Consider the following 9,455-nt stretch of genomic DNA (forward strand, 5'->3'; position numbering starts at 1 on the left):
GAACAAGCAGTTCTCACCTCTCCAGGTATGAATGCATGGACGCTTGCAATTCAGCTTGCCATTCCAGTAACTGAACACCAGAGGGCAACACCAACAGGAGCAGTTGGCCCTAATCCAGCAGGAATCAGAATCAGGTTTATTATCACTGGCATGTGACATGAAATTTGTTAACTTAGCAGCAGCAGTTCAATGCAATACATAACATAGAGGGGAAAATAATAAATAAATCTTATTTAGTATACTTTATAATGTATACATATATTGAAAAGATTAAAAATCGTGTAAAAAGCAGAAATACCATATATTTAAAAAATATGAGGTAGTGTTCACAGGTTCAATGTCCATTTAGGAGTCAGATGTGTGAGGGGAAGAATCTGTTCCTGAATCACTAAATGTGTGCCTTCTGTATCTCCTACCTGATGGTAACAGTGAGAAAAGGGCATGCCCTGGGTGCTGGAGGTCCTTAATAATGGACGCTGCCTTTCTGAGACACCGCTCCATGAAGGTGTCCCGGGTACTTTGTAGGCTAGTACCCAAGATGGAGCTGACTAGATTTACAACCTTCTGCAGCTTCTTTCGGTCCTGTGCAGCAGCCCCTCCATACCAGACCGTGATGCAGCCTGTCAGAATACTCTCCATGGTACATGTATAGAAGTTTTTGAGTGTATTTATTGATATGCCAAATCGCTTCAAACTCCTAATAAAGTATAGCCGCTGTCTTGCCTTCTTTATGACTACATCAATATGTTGGGACCAGGTTAGATCCTCAGAAATCTTGAGACCCAGCAACTTGAAGCTGCTCACTCTCTCCACTTCTGATCCCTCTATGAGGACTGGTATGTGTTCCTTCATCTTACCCGTTCCTGAAGTCCACTATCAGCTCTCTCATCTTACTGACGTTGAGTGCCAGGTTGTTGCTGCAGCACCATTCCACTAGTTGGCCAATCTCCCTCCCGTGCGCCCTCTCGTCACCACCTGAGGTTCCAAGAATGCCATGATACACCACCTTCCCCATCTCCCGTCCTAGACTCCTGTAACAATCAAGCCCGTGGCTGAGGCCTAAACCTCGCTAGGATGTTCTGTTGGCATGCTGTGTTGGCACTGGAACGCGTGGCATTGCCTGTGGGCTGCCCTCAGCATATCCTCGGATGTGCTGATTGTTAACGCATTTCACTGTATGTTTCGATGTACATGTGATAATTCCATGACAGCGTAGTGGTTAGCCCAACGCCACTACAGCCTGGGGCATTGGAATTTGTGGTTCAATTCTGATGCTGTCTGTAAGGAGTCTGTACGTTTCTCCCCGTGGAATGCGTGGGTTTCCTCCGGGTGCTCCGGTTTCCTCCCACAGTCCAAAGACGTACCGGTTAGTAGGGAATTGTTCATTGTAAATTGTCCTGTGATTAGGCTCGGGCTAAATAGGTGGATTATATAGAACATAGTAGAGAACAGCATAGGAACAGGCCATTCGGCCCACAATGCTGTGCTGAACCGGCTAAAAAGCAAATCAAAAACACCCAAACACTAATCCCTCCGACCTACACCATGTCCATATCCCTCCATCTTCCTTACACCCATGTACCGATCCACACGTCTCTTAAAAGCCTCTAATATATCTGCCTCTCCCACCATACCAGGCAGCGCAATCCAGGCATCCACCACTCTCTGAGTAAAAAACTTACCCCACACATCCTCCTTGAGCCTACCCCCTCTCATCTTCAATGCATGTCCTGGAAAACAAGTACCCACTATCTATAAATACCCACTATACCCTCTGTCTCTCTATAAATACCCTCTAACTATAAATACCCACTATACCCTCTGTCTCTCTATAAATACCCTCTAACTATAAATACTCACTATACCCTCTGTCTCTCTATAAATACCCTCTAACTATAAATACTCACTATACCCTCTGTCTCTCTATAAATACCCTCTAACTATAAATACTCACTATACCCTTTGTCTGTCTATAGATACCCACTATCTATAAATACCCACTATACCCTCTGTCTCTCTATAAATACCCTCTAACTATAAATACTCACTATACCCTTTGTCTGTCTATAGATACCCACTATCTATCTCTCTCATACACTTATAAACTTCTATCAGATCTCCCGTTAACCTCCAGCACTCCAGAGAAAACAAACCCGGAATACCCAGCCCTCTAAACCAGGCAGCATCCCGGTGAACCTTTTCTGCTTTCTCTCCAAAAGCTCAACACCCTACCTGTAGTGGGGCAACCAGAACTGTATTCAGTACTCCAGACGTCGCCTAGCCAGAGTTTCATAACGTTGCAACGTAACCTCTTGACCTTAGAACTCAGTCCCTCGACTAATAAAAACAGGCATTCCATCAGCCTTCTTGACCACCCTATCGACCTGTGTAGCCACGCTGAAAGAGCTGTGAACTTGGATCCCAAAATCCCTCTGCTCAGCAACACTGTTAAGGATCTTTCACTCAACAGCGTGCAGTCTCCTTGCATTTGCCCTACTGAGGTGCAACACCTCACATTTATCTGGGTTAAACTCCATCTGCCATTTCTCTGCCTATATTTTCAACTGGTCTGTATTGTGCTATAATATTTGCCAGTCTTCTACACTATCTGGAACTCCCCAATCTTGGTATCAACTGCAAATTTACCAACCTACCCATCTACATTTTCATCCAGGTCATGTATATACATCGCAAACAGCAGGGGTTCCAGTACAGATCCCTGCGGAACTCCACTAACCACAGACCTCCAGCTCGAATAGGTCCCTCTGACCAATACCCCCCGTCTTCTATATGCAATCCAGTTCTGAACCCAAACAGCCCATTTGCCACGGATCCCATGCATCTTAATCTTCTGGATTAACCTCCCATGGGGGACTTTGTCAAATACCTCACTAAAATCCAAGTAGACAACGTCCACTACCCTACCCTCTTCAATCTCTTGTCAAAAACTCAATCAAGTAGGTAAGATATGACCTGCCCTGCACAAAGTCCTACTGGCTCTCCCTAATTGGGCCATGGGTTTCCAAATGCTCACATATCCCATCCCTAAGAATTTTCTCCAGCAATTTCCCTGCAATTGACGTGAGACTCACCAGTCTGAGGTTCCCAGGACTTTCCCTTTCCCTCCTTCTTAGAGGTCCAACATTAGCAAGTCACCAGTCCGCTGGGACCTCGCCTGTGGCTAGAGAGGACACAAAGATACTGGTCAAGGGCCCAGAAATCTCATCTTCATTCATCTGGGGTAAATCCCATTGGGCCCTGGGGACTTATCCCCTTAATACTCTTTAGGAGGGCCAACGCTTCCTCCTCCTTGACCTCCCTAATATATTTATACACTCAGCACTGATCTCCTGATCCTCCATATCCTTTTTATGGATAAATGCTGAAGCAAAGTGCTCATTAAGTACCTCACTCACATTCTCTGCATCCCAGCAAAAGTTCCTGCCTTTATCCTTAAGTGGTCCCTCCCTCTCCCTCGTTATCCTCCTGCTCTTGATGTCGGCATAGAATGTCTTGGGATTCACCTTAACCCTACTTGCCAAGGACTTTTCGTGGCCCCTCCTGTCTTTTCTAATTCCTTTCTTTAGTTCTTGCCTGGCTTCTTTATGCTCCATTTGATCCTGACTTCCGAAGCTTTAAGTACTTTCTATTTTCTTTTATCATCATCTCTCTGGACCCGAAGTCCTCTAATCTTTCCACCCCGTCCGTCCTTCTAACAGGAATATACCTTTCCTGTACTCTGTGCAATTGACCTTTAAACAGCCTCCACACGCCTGATGTGGACTTGCCAGAGAAAAGGTGTTCCCAGTTAACGCTTCTTAGTTCCTGTCTAATGCCCTCATAATTTGCCATGCTCCAATTTAAAACTCTCCCACAAGGACGATACCTATCGTTATCTATAGCCACCCTGAAAGATAAGGAGTTGTGGTCACTGTTCCCTAACTGTTCACCCACTAAAAGGTCAATCACCTGGCCAGGCTCATAACCCAACACCAGGGGCAGTACGGCCCCCCTCTCAATGGACTGTCCACACATTGATTAAAGAAACCTTCCTGGATACACTTAAAAAAAATTCAGCCCCATCTAAACCCCTTGCCCTAAGAAGGTGTCAGTTTATACTAGGGAAATGGAGACTCTCCATGACAACAACTCTATTATTTCTACACATTTTCTGATTCCGCTCAATGTCCCAGTGGCTACTCGGGGGTCTGTAGTACAATCTCATTAGTGTGATTGCACCCTTCCTATTCCTGAATTCCACCAGGTGGACTCAGTGTCTGACCCCTCCATTCTGTCTCCCCTGAGTGCAGCTGTGATATTGTCCCTACTTAGTAGTGCAACTCCCCCCCTCCCCTTTTGCCCCCTCCTCTGTCTTTTCCAGGTTCCTTAAGGTTGTTATAGCTGGGGGTGTTAATGCGGGACAAGCTCCCAATGGCATAGGCCTCAAATAGCCTCTGACAACCAAGTCCAGCTCCTGGCCTTCAGGTGTGGCCTAGCTACTAAGCCCAGTGGAACAGTTTCTACTGACAGGAGAAGGGGCAAAGGTGGGTTACTGGCACCTTAAAACCAGTCGCTGCAGGAAGATGGGGCTCATCCGGCGTGGTTGGCAGCTCAGCTCGGAGAAGGAAAGCTCGGATCTCAAACCTCTGCTGCCTTGTGGCTGTCCCCACTCACGGGGAAGGCTTCGGGAGTGAACCCCGAGGGAAATATCCAGAGCCGGAGTCCTACACTGAATTCAGCGCTGACTGGCAACTCCTGCGACGCCGCTGGTACCAGACTGTATTGGTCTCTGCCGTTCCTTTGGGTTCAACAGATGTGTGGAGAGGGGAAGCTTGTTACATTGGCAACAGCTTGCTCTCCGTATCGTACTGCCCAGGCTTACAAATCTGGACAGCTAGGACGCAACGTCCATGGTCGACTCTAACTGAGGGAGGCCTCCTCTATCTTTCCTAAAACTTTGAAAACTTGGTTCATTAATCACCCATTCCTGCCCATTTTTCAACCAAGCTTCAGTAATGGCTGCAACATCATAGTTCCATGTACTGGTCCACGCTCTAAGTTCATCACCCTTACCCACAATACTCCTACAATATACATACTTCAAACTATCATTCCAGTTATTTTGCCTTTCAATACTTTTCCTGACATCTGCCTTATGGTCTGACCCTTCCCTTACGGATCTGGGTCTCCTGTTCCCAGCCCCCTGCACCACTAGTTTAAACTCCCCCGGGTAGCATCAGCAAACCTCCCGGGCAGGATATTGTTTTCCCTCCAGATCAGGTGCAACCTGTTCCTCTTATACAGGTCACCCCTTCCCCAGAAAATGTTCCAATGATTCAAGAACTGAAACCCTGTCCACTGCACCTTCTCCGCAGCTACTCATTCATCCATGCCATCACCCCATTCCTACCTGCACCAGCCCGTTGCACAGGGAGTAACCTGGAGAATTCTACCTTGGGTGTCCTTCTCTTCTGCCTCCTTCCTCACTCTATATATTCAGTGTGCGGGACCTCTTCCCCTTTTCTGCCTATGTTATTGGTGCCAATATGCACCATGACCTCTGGTTGCTTGCCTGCCCCCTTGGTATCTGTTCTGATACATCAGGGACCCTAGCACCCAGGAGGCAACACCATCTTCGTGTCTCTTTTTCTGCCTCTCTGATTATCATCCCCTATAACTACCACCTTACCGTACTTTACCCTTCCCTGATGAGGCTCAAAGATGGCCACGACGCCACCAGCCTGGCAGACGCTGCTGGGATCTGATGGATCATTCCCCTCCCCAAGAGTATCCAAAGGGGTATACTTGTTGCTGAGGGGAATGGCCACAGGGGAACTGAATCCCAATACCTTTCCTGGAGATCACCCAGCTATTGCCCGAAACGTGTACACTGGGTGTGACCACTTTTCAAGGGTCTCATCTATAATATCTACAGCCTCCCGAATGACCCTGAATCCATCCAAATCCAGTTCCAATTCCTTGACTTGGTCGCTGAAGTTGGGTGCAGATATAGTCAGGTTTCCCGAATTCCTACAGCTGACAGGAGGAGCACTCCTCCCTGATTACTCTAGACCCAAAAAGAAAAAGGCTTGCCTCTTCTTAACTGTGCCTCTGTCTGATCATGCCGAAGCCCGTTAAGCCAAAACTGATGCGTACAAAGTTGTGAAGAGTAGTGGGAAACTGGAAGATTGAGAAAACTTTAAAAAGCAACAAAGAACCACAAAGCGAGCAGTAAACAAAGTGAAGATGGATTATGAAAATAAACTAGCACAAGAATAAAAACAGAAAGTAAAAGTTCTTATAATTATAGAAAGTGGAAAAGGGTGGCCAAAGTGAACATGGATCCCTCGGGGGACGAGAAGGGGGAGTTGATATTGGGTAATGAGGAAATGACCAAGGCTTTGAACAACTGTTTTGTGTCAGTCTTCATGATGGAGGACACATCTAACATGCTGAAGAGAGGTAATATGGATGCAATGAGAAGTGAGGACCTCGATACAATAGCTATCACTGAAGAGGTAGTGCTGAGTGAACTTCTGGACCTGAAGATAGACAAGTCCCCTGGTCCTGATGGAATGCATCCCAGGGTACTGAAAGAAACGGCAGAGGTGCTACACATGTACTGTTTCATGTACTGGAGAGTATGACATCGGTGGCAGAGCGGAGGGCACTGAGTCGGCTACGGTCAATCATGGAAAACCCTGAACATCCTCTGCACAGCACCATCCAGAGACAGAGAAGCAGCTTCAGTGGCAGGTTGCTGTCAATGCAATGCTCCTCAGACAGGATGAAGAGATCATTACTCCCCAACGCCATTCGGCTCTACAATTCAACCACCAGGGGCAAGACATGTTAAGTGCCATTGAGCTTAAGTTACCACTCAATGCACTTTAGTAAACTATTTAAGAACTTTTTAAAAGCTATTTATTAATGCTTTTTGGGAGGATGATTTTAGATGCATATCATATTTCTACTGAGTTAAATACTGTATGTAATTAGTTTTGCTATAATAAGTGTATGGGACACTGGAAAAATGTTGTATTTCCCCTTGGGGATGAATAAAGTATCTATCTATCTATCTATCATGTGGCACCATGGTCCTGAAAAACGTTGTTTTGTTTTTACTGCGTACCGTACCAGCAGTTATGGTCGAAATGACAACGTCATTGAGGTATTGGTTGAGGCTTTAGTGATAACTTACCAAGGTTCACTGGACTCTGGGCAGGTCCCGATGGATTGGAAGAAGGTGACTATCACACCGCTTTTCAAAAACAGATGTAGGCAAAAGGCAGGTAACTATAGCAAGTTAGTTTAACATCTGCAGTTGGGAAAATGTTTGAAGCTATCATTAAAGAAGAAATAGCGAGGCATCTGGAGGCGTCAGTCAGACGCAGCAAGGGCAGGTCCTGTTTGACAAACTTACTGGAGTTCTTTGAGGATATAATAAGTGCAGTGGATAGAGGGGAACAGACAGACGTTATTTACTTGGATTTCCAGAAGGTGTTCGATAAGGTGCCACATAAAAGACCTATCTATAAGATAAGGATGCATAGTGTTGGGGTGATGTATTAGCATGGATAGAGGATTGGTTAGCCAACACAAAGCAGAGAGTGGGGATACATGGGTGTTACGCTGGTTGGCAATCAGTGGTGAGCGGTGTGCTGTGGGTCGGTGCTGGGCCCGTAACTGTTCACGATATACATTAACAATCTGGAAGAGGGGATTGACTGTAGTGTATCTAAGTTTACTGATAATTCAATAAATTGAGTGGAAAAGCAAATTGTGCAGAGGATCTAGAGAGTCTGCAGGGAGGTATAAATAGGTTAAGTGAGTGGGCAAGGATCTGGCAGATGGAATACGATCTTGATAAATGCAAGGTCATCACCTTGGAAGGAAAATGAAAGATCAGATTATTATTTAAATAGTAAAAGATTGCGGCATGCTGCTGTGCAGAGGGACTTGAGGGTGCTTGTGCGTGAATCACAAAAGGTTGGTTTGCAGGTGCAGCAGGCTATCAAGAAGGCAGATGGAATGTTGGCCTTCATTGCTACAGGGACTGAATTTAAGAGCAGAGAGGTTACACTGCAACTGTACAGGGCATTGGTGAGGCCACACCTGGAGTACTGCGTGCAGCTCTGGTCTCGGTGCCGAGGAGAGTTACCAGGATCATCATTATGTGTGGTGTTGTATGACATGGGCGATTGTGGTCTATGGCCATGATTGTTCTCAAAAAATTTATCCTCTCTTTTGGCTAGAAACTTATTTCTCCTTATGTGGAGAGATATTGCCCCACCCACTCATGCTCAATGGCTTAATAATATTATGTCCTGTTTAGACCTTGAAAAAAATTCATTATTCACTTCTCAGTTCGGACATAAAGTTTCAAAAGGTGTGTGGACCTTTTCTTGAATATTTTCATAACTCCCCTTTAGATTAAGTTTATTCTTTTTAATCCCTTACTTTCAGCTTTTTTTTCCCTCTAAGTTTTATGGTTTCTTTTTGATGGGAATTACATTATAGTTTTTTGCATTGGTAGTAGGCATAATATTTGTAAAAATTTATATTTACAGCTCTGCAGGGTCAAACACTCCGATTAATGTTTCTTACATATTGTAATGGTTGGCCTGGAGTTTCATAGTGGGAGGGTGGGGAGGATACTAACTTTATATGATTTTATTCTGGGTTCTGTTTCCTTATTGTTATGAATTATATATTTGATACACTTATTTTGCACTGTATTAATCTTCACTTTGTAGTTGGGGTTTTACTTGTTTGTAATTGTTTTGTAGAAATGCATTAAAAAATTCTAACAAATTAACTACAGGAGTGGTGTGCCCTTGCCTTCTTATGGGAAGATCATTGGGGTCTCTCTTCCTGCCATCACGGACATTTACACTACACGCTGCATCCGCAAAGCAAACAGCATTATGAAGGACCCCACTCACCCCTCATACAAACTCTTCTCCCTCCTGCCATCTGGGAAAAGGCTCTGAAGCATTCGGGCTCTCACGACCAGACCATGTAACAGTTTCTTCCCCCAAGCTATCAGACTCGTCAATACCCAGAGCCTGGACTGACACCTCACTGCCCTATTGTCCTGTTTATTATTTATTGTAATGCCTGCACTGTTTTGTGCCCTTTATGCAGTCCTGGGTAGGTCTGTAGTCTAGTGTAGTTTTTTTTAACGTAGTTCCGTCTAGTTTTTGTACCGTTTCGTGTAACACCGTGACCCTGAAACTCGTTCAGGCTCCTGTACCTGCTTCCTGCTGGCCGCAGCGAGACGGGAGAAGGCCTGGATGGTGGGGGGTCCCTGATGGCGGACGTTGCTTTCCTGTGACTGCGCCCCTGGCAGATACGCGAATGGGTGATAAAAATGGTGTGGAAGGGAAGGGTGAGATCGAGTTCCGCGGACTGTGCTGCCGCGTTGAAGTTAATCAGTGAACCTGCCTGCGGCC

General features: G+C 45.6%; 1 long non-coding RNA gene across 3 annotated transcripts in view; it reads right to left on the reverse strand.

Annotated features, from left to right (window-relative positions):
* Positions 1 to 9,396, reverse strand: part of LOC132391022 (uncharacterized) — a 33,902-nt gene extending 24,506 nt beyond the window's left edge. For 2 of the 3 annotated variants that reach the window (XR_009511057.1, XR_009511056.1), the window contains exons 1-2: positions 9,257 to 9,396; positions 3,093 to 3,181 (exon numbers count right to left, since the gene is read on the reverse strand). This is a non-coding gene — a long non-coding RNA (uncharacterized LOC132391022). Of the gene's footprint in view, positions 1 to 131; positions 976 to 3,092; positions 3,182 to 9,256 lie in introns of those variants that run through there. The other variant, XR_009511058.1, reaches the window with a different exon arrangement.
* Between the last annotated feature and the right edge of the window lie 59 nt (positions 9,397 to 9,455).

Source organism: Hypanus sabinus, chromosome 3, assembly GCF_030144855.1.
Source record: "Hypanus sabinus isolate sHypSab1 chromosome 3, sHypSab1.hap1, whole genome shotgun sequence".
Lineage (NCBI taxonomy): Eukaryota > Metazoa > Chordata > Chondrichthyes > Myliobatiformes > Dasyatidae > Hypanus > Hypanus sabinus.